This window comes from Lissotriton helveticus, chromosome 5_1, assembly GCF_964261635.1.
Source record: "Lissotriton helveticus chromosome 5_1, aLisHel1.1, whole genome shotgun sequence".
NCBI classification, from domain to species: domain Eukaryota; kingdom Metazoa; phylum Chordata; class Amphibia; order Caudata; family Salamandridae; genus Lissotriton; species Lissotriton helveticus.
The window spans coordinates 711,967,057-711,984,153 of record NC_136065.1 but is presented as its reverse complement, the minus strand read 5'-3'; the positions used below and the strand labels follow the sequence as shown (position 1 = coordinate 711,984,153).

Sequence of the window (17,097 nt, the reverse complement as noted above, 5' to 3'; positions counted from 1 at the left end):
GCAGGATCAATGATTCTGTTTCCACTCCTTCTTCTCCTCTGATTGTTCCACCTTCTTAATTCTTTTCTCTTGGGTTCTTCTTCTCGTATTGTTCAGCTTTACATTTTCTTTCCCTTATCTCTTTTTGTGTTTACTTGTGTTGCTCTGGGACTCTTGCTTATTCTTTTCTTTTCTTTCTTCTTTTTCTTTTCTTTTTTCTTCCTTCTTCTTCCTTTTTCCTTTCCTTTATTCTTCTTCTCTAATACATTTCTTTTGTAGTCTTCTCCTTATTATTGTATTTAGGATTATGGAATATATGATATCTTTATGTCCTCGTATTTATTATATTTTGTATACTACTTCTCCTCATTTGTACTATTTTTACTTATCAAAGTTATTATTTTGCTTTATCTTTTGCATCTGTACTTTTATCCTAAAATTTCTAATAAAAAATTTCAACACAAAAAGAAATAGGGACGTGGTATTGTTAAAAAGTACAAGTTCACATTCCCCTGGCCAGTACATATTTAACCAACATGCCGACCCCACATATAGTATACACATCAAAGGAAACCCAGGCAAAGAAAAGTACAAGTCCCCCTTTCCAGTAGTATCGAGAGAGCTTACAACTAACTATAGCGAAGTCCGCAGGGAAGTAATTGTACGGCCGGTACCCCCATTTTTAAAATGACTGTTGTTTCGCTTACCGATATAAGGCGCAGAGTCACGGCGTACTTATTCGACGTTTCATAATCCTGGAGTTTAGAGAAACAGAATTCCCGGCTGTTTTTTAAAGCTCTCCAAGCAGAAATAAGACGTATACGGCTCGCGTCATGTCATCACAAACACACTTCCAGGACCGGAAGCAAGCAAAAAGGAGAGAATGTACTGGGTTTCCTGTGATGTGTATACTATATGTGGGGTCGGCATGTTGGTTAAATATGCCCTGGCCAGGGGAATGTGCACTCATACGTTTTAACAATACCACGTCCCTATTTCCTTAGATGGAATACACTCTATATCCAGGGCCACATACATAAACGCTTACAACAATGTGGGGGCACCGGCCGTGTAATTATTTCCCTGCGGGCTTTTGGTTTAGTTATTTTTAAGCCCTTTGAGACTACTGAAATGGAGTCAAGTACTTTTTCTTGCCCGGGTATCCTGGGATGTGTATACTTTATGTGGGGTCGACATGTTAAATATGCACCGGCCAGGGGAACGCGTACCTGTACTTCTATTTAGCACTACTGCGTTCCTATTTGCTATTCTCCGATGGAATTTACTCTGTGTTCAGGGCCTAATACATAACCGCTTATAAGAATGTCTTAGAATTGCAACATTTAGCTGATGCACAGTGCATTCCTCTATATGCTTGGGAATATTGTGGGTACTATCCTATTTTGATATGTGCATTTGCGCCGTGCTTGACCTTCTAGTTCCACCAAGCAAACAGGGATTTCAGAGTATAGTTTTTATGTTATGGATGGGAAGCATGTAATTTATGAGTTGCCTATTAAGCACTCATTGGTCAATATGTATACATAATATACCATTGGGTTACTTTATTCATAGATTGCATGACTCTGAGATTGAATATGATCTTCTGTGGTCTTTGACATCAGGACCCACAGTACGGAGTTCTTACGTGAGTATCTGGGTAAAATATGCTACATAACACTACCTGCTAACCACGTGATAGCCTTTATCTAAAGGGATTTTTGTTGCCTTGAATGTTTGTTTTATCCTCTACCATAATGGGGAGGTATTATGTCACAAACTTGTTTAGATTAACAACCCACAGTGGTTGGTCTATATCTATATTTTTTTTATGTTTCGTGAGATAATGACCATATACAACTTGGGTTACTAGATCTGACATATATTACCATTAGGTGGTGTGGCCTCCTGTAGCACAATTATCTGTCTAGGAGAAGCGATGTCGTGCCTTAAACATCACAATTGACTTCTAAGGGCCGGGTCGAAGTTGTACTATCTTCTGCGGGACTACGGACTCTTAGGTATTACTTGTATATACGTCTTTTCCTAGTAGATATAGGATTTTATTGGTCTATAGGTAATTTGACTTACATTTATTGTTTATATATTTATATGCAATTATTTGTCTCTTGTTTCCTTAGATTGCCAAGCTACACATTTTTTGCCACATTACGGTGGACTGATTGTTTCCCAACGGTACGACGGTTTGACCAAGGCTGATATACTCTCCCTGTTCAACCACGCCTCTGTACAGTGTTTAAGAAAAGGTGAGGATATGGGACCCCCTTTTGGGTAGCAATGATCTGTCTGTCTTAGTGCTGATAGATGAATAGGGTGTGAGCACATTAGGCCAAGCAATACAGATTATTCATATATCGCGCTGTTTGAACATGTCTCTATCCAATAATGTTTTGGGTACCTGGATCCAAGTGTTGTTCTCTATATTTCTCCCTGTGTGGACACATGGACTTGTTTACTATTCTTAAATCTTTTTCCCTGTCTTATTTATCATAGAATTTTCATGATATGGGTTTTTGAAAAAAGAAGAAATAAGGAAAAATAAAAAGGGATTTGGGACTTCAACGTCCAAGGCCGGTATTCTGGGTCCACTCTATGAATATATTCATACACTGTGTTTCTTGGTGAGGGTTTTGTATTTTATATTACATACTGTCTCTGTTGTATTATATAATTTCTCTGTTTTTGGTTTAAGGAGTCCTGTTTTTCCCCCACGGCTCTTTGGACTTTTGCTTGTTGTATATATATATTTACCTAAAATGTCTCCCCTTTCTCCTTGTGATCAATTCACATGTGATATTATGCACTGTTGGACGCTGAGAGGGTTTTGTGATAGTGTTAACCATGTGATGAGCAGGGTATCTATCTCTGGGCCAAATCATGTCCTTGTCTATATGGGGTTGCCTTTATGAGCATAGGTTGTATGTAAATATGTCATGTTTTAGTGACATGTCTTGTTGTAAGTCAATAGGATTAAGTATATATGTTATGTTATGAAAATTTATAACGCGCACAGCTGCTCCAGCAAAGGAGCATCCTGGCGCTTGACAAGGTAACTAACACAACACAACTAAAAAGGCAACAGACTAGGAAACAAACAGGCTCAAAGGAATAAAAAAGTCTTGATGGCCCTACGGAATAAAAAGAGATTATCAAGCGCACGTATCTTTAAAGGAAGAGAGTTCCACAGGGCCGCAGCCCGGACTCGAAATGAGCGGCCTCCCGCTCGGCTGAGCTTAAACCGAGGGACCACTGCTAAATCATGTCCTAAAGATCTCAAAGGGCGGACAGGGACATACGGCATCAAAAGATTTGTGAGAATCGGGGCAGAAGAGCCCTTAAGAATTTTGTAGGACAGGCAGAGCACTTTAAATTGAATCCTCTGCTTGACTGGAAGCCAGTGAAGAGAACGCAACGTGTTGCCAGCAGAACAGAACCTGGGCAGACCCACCACAGCTCTGGCTGCCGCGTTCTGAACACGGTGCAAACGTGTAATTTCGGCCTGGTTCACCCCTACCAGGGGGAACTGGCGTAGTCAAGCCGAGAGACTACCGTCGCCTGCAGCACCAGCTGCCTGGTCGAGGCGTCGAAAAATTTCGGGGCTGGTCTTAGTCCTCGCAAAATGCCAAAACAGCAGGCGGCGGTTCTCTTAGTATGGGAAACGAAGCTGAGGGTGGGATCTAGCCACACCCCAAGATTTTTAATCTCCATTACCGGAGTCGGGGTAGGCCCAAGTTCCGGAGGCCACCATATGTCGCCCCATAGTTCCGATTGCTTGCCAATGATCATTATCTCCGTTTTCTTTGCGTTCAGCTGGAGGCAGTTGGAATTCATCCAGCTGGCAAGCGCCCTCAGTCCATTCTGGAACCCAGGGGCATCCAAGTCAGAGTCCCCGCTGAGCGTGACCGCCAGCTGAGTGTCGTCGGCGTATGAGACCATAGTCAGGCCCCACTGCTTGACGACATCAGCCAACGGCCTCACGTACAGATTAAATAACGTGGGGCTCAGCGAGGACCCCTGGGGAACCCCCTGGGCCAGCGGATGGAATTTGGACTGATGGGGAGGAATAGCCACGCAAAAAGATTGGTCGGCAAGAAAAGAACGGAACCACTGAAGGGCAGTCCCTATATGGATTTACTTTTTTATGTTGCTTCTTTAATTGTAATTATATATGTATATATATGTATATATATGTTGTCTTTTATACGTTGTTTTATGTTGCAGCCCTGAGGAAGTTCCTTTCACAGGAACGAAACGTGTTGGCTGTTGTCGAGTTGCTTTTATGAAGAAAAATAAAGAACTTTTTGAAATAAAGTGACAGGTTTGTGACTTCATCCCTGGTGCTGCCTCCACTTTTACATTGAATTTTGTCTCTGGATTTCTAGTGGGGCTGAGCTGCAGCAGGTCCCGTGGTGGGCTGGCACAATACTTCACTTAATAAGGGACTTCATTATTGATGTGCTCAGTGTAGAGTCAGCTGTAGGTTCATTTTGTTGTACATGATGAGATATTGCAAGTCACCTCGGAATTTCATAAGCTTATAATGTAACTCGGCCTTTGGCCTCATTCCTCTAAATGTTTATGGAACTCCTCGGTGACTTGCAATATCTATATAATGCAGGGCAGGTGGTACTTTATCCCGTAAATATTGGAAGTAGGTAAAATGGCTGCTCATTCAGTATGGTTCACTGGAAATATTGAGTGAATTTGGATTAGACCTCGCTAGGGGAAATACATATCATATTAGTGATGCACATTGTGGTTATGTGATATGTAGTCTGAAACCTTGAGTAAAAGGAAGGTCCTTGTGGATCAACATCTTTGGTGCAAACAGCAGGCCCGACCCGAAATCAAAATATGCCTTGGGCACATGCTAAGCCTGGCCTCAAGAGACCACGGTGAACAGATCATTGGGGGTAGTACAGTCCCAGAGACCTGGTTCACTGTAGAGACAAACTGGGAGGCAGCATGCACAGGCATCAACCAGCTGAGATGATGGAAACCGATCTAGGTTTACAATTTGTAGTTACTTTTCTGTATAGAACTAAATAGCATCTAAAAAATTAAACAGCCTTACAATTTTGAAGCAGGCCTCCTTGAATAGTCCCTCAGGGTAGATATTGAAGTATGGGGATTGAGTGTTTGAGAAAGACATGAGTGGTAATCTAGGAAATCTTCTCTGTGCAGGAAGTGTGATGTACTGACGAAAGCAAGGTGGTGTAAGTGGGAGGTTGTCTTACTGAGGTGCTTAGAAAATCATTGTCCTAGCCATAAATCACTTTGGCAAAATATACCTTTTTGAGAGAGAGAAAGCTTTGACAGTCCGTGCAATCTTTGTGTGGAACAACAACACATTCTGCCTGTTTGGATGTGGCTATAAATATTCTTCTCTTCAGTTTCATATTTGAACGCATATATGAAAAGACAAGGTCACTTGTGCAAGAGTTAACGCATTATGCGCTGCCTAATAATATTTTCCAAACTGCATAACAGCCTGAAGTCATGATACAATGTCTCTTTCGGTAACAGGAGTTGTAGTGGGAGAGAAGGGAAATACTATTATGAAAAGACACCATTCTGATGGACAGCTGCCTTCAGACCACTCGAGACATAAAATATCCACTCATACTGAAAACGGAAACACTGTTGGGAAGGGGGAGGTTTGACATACTATGGGTGAATGTAATTTATTGTATCACTATACAAACACGTTATAATTATTTTCTTGAAAGCATATTACATCAGTTAGAGGAAGACAGTACCATGTAATGATTGTACAACTCAATGTACGTGTAGATTCAACTGCACTTAGGGGAATTTGGCATGGAATGCATTATGCTATGCGGGCACATAATCCAGTAAAGCACAAGTATAAACAAACGATTTGGAAAACCAAAAGACGACATGAGTAACGAGTTTGATTTTTTTTTTTACTGAATTTGCTTTCTAGTTCAGCAAAGGTGTGGTGTGACAGGAGCAATGCAAAAACAAACACTTTACCTGTTGGCATAGGTAGAAGGCGCAGCAAGGTAAATAATCTAGATAAAACCGGTAATGGTGCAGGGTTTCTTCAATCTCAATCTCTAGGTAAATTCATCAGAGAATCGCTCATTGGTCCTATAGACCTTTGATTGTCAACTTGAAGTGTTAGAAAGGAGCTAACATCAGCAATACATTTAAACTATATTGAAACCAATGTGGCTCCACAAAAATGACAGAGAGGATGGTGCCCAAACCTTAAGGGTTTTAATAACGATTTAGTTCAGGTTACAGGTTAAATAATTCAACAAAATTGAAGAAATGTATAGTGTAAGAGCATACACATTTAAAAGAAAAGGAAAATAAATAAGCTGAGAAGAAGTCTTCTAGTGAAGGCAGTACAGGTTCTGGTATTCTATTCTAACAAAACACAATTAAAGCATATATGAAGATTCTTGAAGGCTTCTCCATATCAGTTTTCTCCAAAGGAACCAATCTGAAAACAATATTCTCGGCGAGGAGGTAGACTCTCTAGTTTCCCAGCTCTCAACAAAGGAACAATCATCTATGAGACCTTGGATATAACATCAGTCCGATTTGCCTGTTACAGGAAGATCTCTACTAATGTCTCAGTCTTCACATCTGAGTCCAACTTTCAATTGAGGTTCAGCTGCCTGCCAGTCTGATAAATAAACAATGAGCCTATTGTAACTTAACAGCTTATGAACACTTTGATAAGACAACTGGAGTAGAGTAAAAAACACAAGACACTGGCAAATATTTTAGAAAATGAAACGTGTGCAACTCATGCCTGGTTACAAGCTAGGCCAATGTTAGATTCAAAATAGTGGCTAAATAAATACAGTTAGAATCAGCAGATATATTGAGTACATTTAGGAAAGGTATATCATTTCCATTCAGGGTGAATAGATTTATGATAAACCAACTAAATATACCAGTGGATCTCATCAAAGCAACTATATAGCCATTCACTAAAATTGATACATAAAATGCACACAGGTAAACACACATTGAATATATATGTTACGCATAAAGGGGTGGAGCACTGACTTACGCTGCTCCAAAAGTATGATGAGAACAGCCAGGAAGGCTGTCGCAAGCACAGAAAAAATGCAAAGCGAGGAATTTGTTGGGGATCCAACAAGTTAAAAGATAAAATGAAAAGCAAACATTGTTGTTAGTGTTGAACAGTCAGAAGAAGATTGAATCACCTCTGATATTGAGAAATATAATCTAACTTTTCTACTGCATGGAAGAAAATAAGACAACAGGCAGTTCTCTATTAGATATTTGGAGTGAATCACTAGCTCTGCCTGTCGAATTAAGTATACAGATATCAAAGTTCTAATACTTCATCTGATTGTGTGTATAAAGAAGGAAAACCTCTTCTTTTTATCTCACTTAAAACCAGCTCACCCATAAGGAGTGAGAGAAAGTAAGAAAGCGGCAGTAACAGTCATGGTAATTGATGCTGGAGTGTTGGATTTTCAGAATTTTCATTAAACAACTGAAACTTTGGAAACAAAACACCAACATAGCTTTAAAAAAATAGCACAGACTCAAGAATTCCATTTGAAAGTTTGGGCAGGAGCTTGAGGAAGGAGGAGCATAAAATGTCAGGGGACTCTCGCACAGAGAGAGCCACAGTATATAGCATCAGCACCATTACAAAGATTTATCTTTGTGATGGCTGGTGGTTTTTCCAATAGGTGTAATTGCTATCTGGCACAAGTTGGTTTTGTTTAGGAGAAGGATTATGGTGAAGTGACCAAGGGGAGGGGTGGAGGGAATAGGTTCCAGTCAAAGTGGACTTCAAACACCATGTCAGTTTTTTGTGACTTTCTTGTTATTAGTCAAAGGCAAGTGGAAAACTGACTCATAGTCAGCATTCCTTGTGTGTCCTCATTTGTGCATTGCACTACTTCCCACATTATTTGATTTGTATGTCAAGTAATCATCAATTTGAGCTTTATGATATTTAATGTCCTCAAAATTAAATATTATTTTTTTAGAGTAGAGCCCAAAGAGTGAGGTGATGATGATGCTGCTGAACACAGGTACAGTGGAGACCTGTGCTATCCAAAGTACTTGTTTTGCAATACTGAAGTTCTGGCAGTTTGTAGTGGGCAGAGAGATAATGGTTAATAAGACTAAGGTACTTTATGGTACATAAAATATACTGACCTAAAAACTCAAATATATCATTGTTAAATAAGGTGTTTTTTCTGTTATACTGTTCTCCTTACTTCCCCCTATTTATTCTTAACAGTATATTTTTTCTTTTTTTAACAGATTATGTCTACAATCGCCATTCACAGTGATGCAGTAAGTACCGAATTTACTACAGAAAAGGAAATGTAGGCACATAATAAACCCTTCAGAAAGGCATTGGGCTTGCTAACATTGGTGCAGAAAAAGTAGTTGCACCCTGGCTGATTAAGAAAAAGTGCAAGGGCACAAAAGTTTTTCTCAGGAGCCCACAGCCATTGCTATTGAAGATCAGTGTGCCGAATACAAAGCGTATGCAGTCTTGATTCAATTTCATGCCTCTTTAATCAACCACCAGAAACTCCCTGCATCTTTATCTCACTCTTGCAGGTTTTTATCATCCCTCCTCTGTCTCTAGTTGTCCATCTATCTCTTTCGTAATGACAGTAACGAAAAATGAATGCCGCTGCCCCCCTACAACCACCACTCAAATTAAGCACCCAAACACAAATTGTAGTGGTCTTTTACTAACCATCTAGAGGCCGGGCACCCAAGCACCTGCCTTGCATTGTGGTCCAGGGTACCAATTGTATGCCATTGAATAAATTACCATGTTTGAATTTTGAATCAAATCTTATGATGATTTACTGATTTTACTCAAAAAGCCAGATCATTAGCTTCGTGCAAAAGTCAAGAAGAGAGAAGCCTCTAATGTGTTGTTGGAGGTAACACCAGGCTTTACAGACAAGGAATGAAAAGGCACGGCCACCTACTCTGCTTTTGTGTACGTGTTGGGTGTGTGCTAATGAGAGACCAGCAGAGTGGAGGTGTCTGGAAGGTTGGTGGAAGTGAATGCATCTGTTCAGTAGCCAAAGTCAGTGATGTGGTGAGCTTTGTAGGTGTGGGTGAGGAGTTTAAAATGTCCACTCTTATGTAGTGGTTGCCAGTGGAGTTCTTTAAGGTGTGTCATGATGGGTGCTCGGCATGGAAGGTTGCAGACTAGTCTGGCTGCTGCATTTTGGATGGCCTGCAGTCTTCTGTTGAGCTGGTTTGGGATTCCTTTATTCAGTGTGTTTCCATTGGCCAGTCTTCCGGTGTTAAAGGTTGGGTGATCACTTTCCTGATGTTGTCTGGTAGACAGTTGATGATTTTCTTCAGCATCATCGTGTTTTGAAGCAGGCCAAGACCACTGTGTTGACTTGGGCAGACATGTCCAGTTTGTTGTCTATAATGATTCAGAGGTTCCTCACTTGTGAGCAGGGCATGGGGCAGGTGTGAGCCATCAGGTGGAGTCCTATGGTGAGGAGTTTTTCCCAAAGACTACCACCTCAGCTTGACTGAGACTAATTTGATTTCAGTCAGGTGGCTACTTCTGTCATGCATGTGGTGAACTTGTTCCTTGTTTTGGGTGTTTTGTCTAAGAGAGACAGGATCAGTTACATGTCGTTGACGTAAGTGAGGATGTTTGTTGTGAGCTTGTATAATACTGGTCATGGGGTCACGTAGATGTTGAAGAGTATTGGGCTGAATGAGAAGCCCAGCAAATAACATCTCTTGCTTCAGAGGCATAGTGGGCATGTTGGCGGATTGGGTTCTTCCATTGAGGAAGGGGCAAATCCATCCAAGGGCAAGTCCCTGGATGCCTGCTTTGTGGAGTCATTGGGTTAGAATGGTATGGTAGATGGTGTTGAAGGCTGCTGATAGGTTTGGAAGGGGAGGGCTGAGCTTTCAGGCATTGTGGATCATCCAGATGCCATCCATTGCTGCTATAACTGCAGTTTCTGTGCTGTGATTGAGTCTGAATCTTGATTATGTGGTGTTGAGAAGCTGGTGTTTGGCAAGGGGGTCGGAGAAGTGTTTTTTCCAAGACTTTGGTTGGGTAGAGAAGGAGGGATATCCGTTGATAACTGTCAAGTTTGGTTGGGTCAGCTGAGGGTTTCTTTAGGAGGGTATTGACAGCTGCATGTTTTCAAGGTTTTGGGAAGGTGACTATAGTGATGAAGGTGTTGAGGATAGGGTTGAGAGCCTCGCTGATAGGCACAGCTCCTTGGTCAAAGACGTGGTGGTGGCAGAAGTCCGCTCAGGCCCCGAAGTAAATGGTCTTCATGATTGTTGTGGTTTCTTCCTCTGTGCTAATGTGTCCCATGTGCTGATTGTGTTAACTTCAGGAGAGGGCCACGGGTTCGGTAGTCCAGTTGTTGGGGGAAGTATCTTTAAATGGTTGGGATTTTTCTGCAGAAGAAGTTCAAGAGGTCGTTGCACAGGTCATGTGATGTGTTGATGTTTACAGTGAGAGCTGTGGGAGTGGTGAGTGGTAAAGTCTTTGACAATTGGAAAGACGTCTTTCCTGCTGTTGGGGCTGGGGTTTATTGATTCGACTAGGGCCTGCCTATTGATTTCTCAGATGAGCTGGTGGTACTTCCTCTGGAAACTTTGAGGGTGTATTTTTTCACTTCTCCTTTGCTGGTTCTCCATTTCTGTTCCAGTTGTTTCCTGATTTGTGTTCTGGTTTTTGCTCTGTTTTTCATTTCATGGGGACAATAATTTCAACACTGTTGGTGATCCACGCACTGAAATTCTCGATGTTTCATGCCAGGATGCCTGTGGGTTTTGGTTTCTTCTCATTTAGGGCAGTCGTCCAGTCCACCTATGCTAGTTTGTTCCAGTGTCGGCGTGCTGGGCCTGGTATGGAGGCTCTTATGGATTGAGGGACGTTGACGGTAAAACTTACTCTGGCGTAGTCTGCCCAGGTGACAGGCCTAGGGGTGTTGATTGTAGTATTGTCGAAAGATGTAAAGATGGGGTCTAGGATGTGTCTGGTGGCATGGGTGGGCTCATTGACATGCTTGAATACTCCCAGGTTCTCGAGATTGTCAAGAAAGGCAGCTGAGTTGGTGTCAGTCTAGTTTTCAAGATGAAAACCGAGATCTCATAGGACGATGAAATTGTTGTTATCGAAGACCGGGGGCAAATTAGGTATGTGATGTTGTTCCAAAGTTGGGGCATAAGACAAGGGCTTAAGTTTGGGGGGTATACTCTGTGCCTGCTGAGTACTGCTTTGATAGGGATATTTACAATAGGTGCTCAGGTTGTGAGCAGAGGACCTTGCAGAGGGTTGAGGCCAGGGTTGAATTCGGATCAAAAATAGGCCGGGGCATGCTAAAAAATAGTGACTCACATTTGTGGATTGCCTATCTGCAAAACACTGCTTCAGCAAAATTTTATGAAAAGAAGGGGTAGGGTCCCTGACAGAGTCGGGTTTTCTTAACTTCACTTAGATAAAAAAAATGCATGGATTAGTTCACACTGGTGAACCAAACATGAACACAAGCGAGACCACTTCTGCTCAGGCACCCTGCCCTGCTAAATCTGCATAAATTAATGGGCCTGCACAGTGAGACAAAAGGAATGACACCTCTGCCTGTTGGTAAAAAGGAGTAACAGAGGTCCATCTGCCCCCAGAAAGGCCACTCAGGCACCCACGGGGGTGCGGGCGGTCTTTGATGCCGCACATACACCGCCCAAATCGGCCCCCAGCCTGCTCAAAAAAGAGGCCCACAGCTGGAACTGGGATACCAGCCCCTCGGCCGTTGCCTGAATGCCTGAATGCCTGCCTTACCAATACAACAATGGTGTGAACTGAGCAACAGGAGCATGTCAAACAGAAACATCTGAAGCTTGAACTATACAAATAAAATAGCATGTGTGTGTTTGTGTGTTAAACAAAATGACAGGGACCATAGAGGTGACAACGAGGGGCTTTGAAAACATGCAAAAGACACAGTGATTTACAGATAGTTATGATACATATTTTAACAATTTTATGCAAATGGAAGTAATGTGATTTGCCTAGGTTCAAACAAAATTTGGTCAACTACTGAATTAGACGGAATTAGAACATTGTATGCAGGGTAAGCAACAGAGCCAGTGGAGCAAATTGACTTATTTTCTGTTATCATTTGTTAGGCTGTTGCACAGTGCCTTTAGCTGTGTTTTTGGCCTTTCTCTCTATTCAAGTTATTGTTCCCTGTGTTGGTATTTTGCAGTTGGTACAGTTAAAGGTTCTAACCAGCCTGTCAAGATCTTTGCTCATTGAGGGCTTATTCTATGATGGCTTTATATAAGTAAAAAAGTTTTGTGGACATTTAGGAGAGTTGAAGTTTAGGACCAACTCTCCTCAGTTGGTCTCTCTCTGCAAAAAGGGAGCTGCTTGCCCACACTCAAGGCTTGGTCCGAAAGTCCATGGGTATTCTGAAGAGCAGAATTCTGATTAATACTATGTTTTATCAATAGAAATTTAGAGGATCTCTGAGCAAGAACTGGGTTTGTCAAAAGGTCACAGTCAGCCAGTATAATGTCATTAGTATAGCTCTGAGTGAGCCAGTGTGTTACCAATACTAAAATCTAAGTAACATCTAAATGGCCGATTATGACGTCAGTCAAGGTTGCCTCCGACCGACACCGTCACGGGCTCTGGACCCACCGACCTCTGGTTGCCAGTTCTGACCACCTGATTACGATGTGACCGATCCCTGTTTGGTTGCATATTCCCATTTTCCAATGGGAGCTTGTGATACGGGCATTAACCGGCTGTAACACAAGCTCCCATTGTGTGTGTGTGGAACAACCTGCACCCTGTGGCAGGCACCCATGGAAAGACCGGCCAGTTTACACTCCGAGCACCGACATCGTAGTTTGGCGGTTGGACCACAAACCGACCGTGTCAGTCGGAAAGCCTCCGACGCGGTTGGAAAGCTTCCAACCAGCGGTCGGAGGCTTTCCAACCGATATCGTAATCGGCCCCAAAGTGTGTTTCGGTATTATCAGAAGAAAGGCTTTTATTAATTAGAGATGATCAGGAGAGTTCTTAGAGAGTCTTAGTATTATCTTGTGCCTAGCTCGAAGGCACTTTTGTTTCTTTACTGCAAAGCTCTGACTGGGATCGATATTATGAACAGAGCTGTGTGCCTTGTATTAAAACAATTGTGCAATATGTTTGCACATTTTATGTGAGCCTACTAGTTTTTAACTTATGAGCAGTTATCTTCAAATAATATTTCCAGCCTTCAATCCCATTGTAAATGCTTTCAGGTAGCAATGATAGCCTATTCAAATTCATGTTGCAAATGCTGTCATACAACTGTATATATTTCATCAGACTACTTGAACCCTTTCACAGCATAGTTGTTAGAGCTGTGTATATGTATTTGTGAAAAAAATGCATCAGCATCGCATAGCATCAAGAACATATAATGAAAAATGTGGAGAAACTTTATATAAAACATGTACCAAATATTTTATGCCATTTCTCGGATGGGCCAACATAAATCCATGAATGCAAATCAAGAAAAAGTTGGCCTGAATGTCTGGAGGCTGGCAACACCGAATAGGTGTTGGTTTACTCAGGGTATGCAGTCAGCACAATTAGTTACATAATACATGGGATTCGGTAATCCCTGTATAATCTCTAATTTATTTATAATCGGCAATTCATCATGCATCCAGTTGCCGACTGTGAAGAATAGAAGTCAGAACTTGACTATAAGTTATTACAGTTGAGTTCTGAAATTACATTCTTATTGTGCTTGCCTTACAATACCTGCGGCCAGAGCCAAGCAGCTGAGGAGAAAGGCAGGTCAGGTCATGACGCATAATTGAATCAGCTGTTTAGAGCAACAAAACAGAACATTTCTTTTCTATCTTCTGCTCTATTTTCTAGCTTACAATGATAAGCATTCATAAGCTAGTTAGAGGAAAGCTAGAACCTTGCTGCATGTTTGTACACATTCCTTTCTGGTGAAGCTTTTTTTTAAATTGACTTCTATTGAACTATTTTGAATGACCGTTTTCAACAAATCACTAAAAGGTTTTTGATGTGTTTAATTTTGCACTAGATGGTTTTTTTCAGATTTTAATGCATGCTCACTTTTTCACATGAAGAGGCTACACACTAAGGTTTTAAGTGGTTTGTGGGTAAAGTGATGGTGTGTCCATGTGTTATATGGGATAAAGTACCCCCTAGCATATATGATAAAGATATTGCAAGTCACCTCATAGTTTCATAACCTTATAAAGGAACTTATCCTTCAGCCTTAGTCCTCTAAATGGTTATGGGACTCCTCAGTGACTAACAATATATTTCTCATGTTGGGTAGGGTGTGCTTTATTCTTTATAAAATCGTAGAATTGTGACAAACCATGTCACCTATTATAAAGACAATACGTTAGAACTTGACTATTATAAGTTAGTACATTTGAGTTCTGATGTTACAATGCCTGCTGCCAGAGCAAGCAGTCGAGGGAAAAGGCAGGTCAGGTCACAGAACATTACTAAAGCAGCTATTTGAAGCATCGGAAAACAGAACTTTGCTTTTATTTCTTCTGCTTTGTTTTTCTAACTAACAATGGCAAGCAGAGAGAACATGTTTACTTTTTGCACTCCTTAGATATTTAGAGAAAAGTTATAACTTTTCTGAATTTTTCCACTCATTCCAAGCTATTGAAGCTTTTTGTTTTAGACTGAGATGTGTTGAACTGTTTCTAAATTCTGTTTGCAACAAATATGTAAGAGGTTTTTTTATGTGCTTAATTTTACACCCGAGGTTTTATTTTTATTCTTCATGTTTGCAAACCTTCTCGGTATTTCATATGAAAGAGCTATGCACCAAGGTTTTAAGGGGTTTGTGGGAAAAGTGATGATGTGATCATGTATTATATGAAATAAAGTACCCTTGGTGTACATGATAAGTCTACTGTAAGTCAACTCGGAGTTCCATACCTTATAAAGGAACTCAGCCTTTGGCCTCTTTCCTCTATATGGATGTGGCATTACTCAGTGACTGGCAATATCCTTATAATGTACGACAGGGGCTACTTTATCCCATATATAATATTAGCTCAAATCTGTCCGTTTTTAGCCCCCCTTCCGAGTATGTTCGCAACAGTTTTCCAACTGAGATTTTAACCACAGCCTTATTCTAATGGAAGAACATAAACAATCTGCCTACTTCTTTAATGTATTTTATTTGTATGTAGGCATGTACATTACTGTCAAAATGATACTAGAAGTATGCAGGGACATTGTTATGGTATCCTGATGCACTAATGTGGAGAACCACGTGGCATATCTAGTAAAAGAAAGCATCTCATCAATCTTTGGTAATGGAAATTGGTCAACCATAATATTGTCATTTAAGCATCTTAGATAAACACATTTTACCACTGGCCAGTCTAACGACAACAACTGGTGAAGTCCATTCAGATGCTTCAGTTGGATCAATAATGCCTGCATAGTGTAGTTTTTTAAGTTCCATCTTAACTTCGTGTCTCACAATAATGGGAATATTATGTGCCTTATGTATTTTGGAAATGGCTAAAGCTTTGACTCTTATTTGGTTTGTGAACCTTTTGAGTTTTTCAACCTTGCTGCTAAACACATTTTGAAATTTCTTTTTGTGTTGTCTCCATTGCAAGCAACTAAAACTTGCTCAAGTAACGCCCTTTGGTCCTTCCAACCCAAAACAGATGGATCATCATTTGCCACATACAGTTTACATGTAGCTTGCCTGTTCTTGAATTTGAATACAAGAAGTCTTTATCTTAACACATCAATTTTATTGCCTGTAAATGGGTTCACATCAGTGGGCTTTAAATGAGAATGAATAATGTGTACATAGTTCTTCTTTCAACCCGAACATGCAATAATAATAAACGGGGATCCAGAATCTGCTGTAACGTTCAAGGAAACCCCACCAAATGACACCCAACATAAGGTTTTACTGCATTTACAACACCAGTTTTTCTGTATAATCTTTGAGCAAAATCATTTCTTTATCAGTTTTATTCTCTGACGAATCTGTTCCATTCTCCATACTCATGTGAAGTGACCAATAATTACATTTGGGAGCTTGAGCAGGGCATTTGTCAAATCACTCTGAATGTATGGTACTTTTACAAAGGTAGCACAGCATGTTCTGCTTTAATTTTTACATATTTCTTGGTTTTACGATTTTTTCCCCTGAAATCTTATCAACAGAAATGTTCTTATCAGGCAGTAAAGTGGTCACTCCGATAGCTCTGCTTTCTTCACTAAGGCAATAATAACTTTTATATTTGAATCTCCTTCAATCCACAAGCATTCCTGTAAACCTTTTTTTAGCATGCAGAACTATTTGGACATGAATTAATTTGTTGGGTAAATTTCCAAATTTGAATTCTGCTGCCAACTTTTTAAATGAAAATACATAATCCTTGACAGTTTCACTTTATTCCCGTTTCCTGTGAAACAATGTGACTCATGACAGCAACACAAATGGCAGGAGTGTAATGTTAATCTAAATCCAAAAAAGCACTATTGAAGACATCAGTATCTCACTATTGTTAATTCTTTGTATTTGACAACTTTTGATACCCTCAGGACCTACAAAGGGGATAAGAATTCAATAATTCTTTCAGGAGATAATGCACCACCATTGTTTTATTAGTGAGGCAAAACCAGACATACTTATCATAATTGAATTGTGGTTGTTTGATGATGTAACTCCATTCCAGCATGAAACCAATCCTTTAGGCTATCAAACGATCATCCAAAATCGTGTAGACAAAAAAGGAGGTGGGCTAGCTGTTGTGTTCAGGCAAACAGTGCATATCACTAAAGTTGACGACATCTCCATAAAGAATTGTGAGGTTCTTCTCACAAGATGCGATCCTACACCGTCTTCCTCCTGTAACTTCATGCTCCTTTACAAACCTCCACCAAGCAAGGTGACATTCCCAGACGCACTTCTAGACACAATTTCAAAACTGATAACAATACACTCCAACCTATGCATTCTGGGTGACCTCATCATTTGGCCTCATCATTTGGTTTGACAAACTCAATACGACCCATCA

The 17,097-nt window shown here is 40.7% G+C and overlaps 1 long non-coding RNA gene across 1 annotated transcript in view; it reads left to right on the top strand.

The window, feature by feature from the left end:
• Window positions 1–17,097, top strand: part of LOC144753356 (uncharacterized) — a 248,922-nt gene that overhangs the window by 88,990 nt on the left and 142,835 nt on the right. The window contains exon 2 of the long non-coding RNA XR_013594315.1: window positions 8,290–8,322. This is a non-coding gene — a long non-coding RNA (uncharacterized LOC144753356). The remainder of the gene's footprint in view (window positions 1–8,289; window positions 8,323–17,097) is intronic.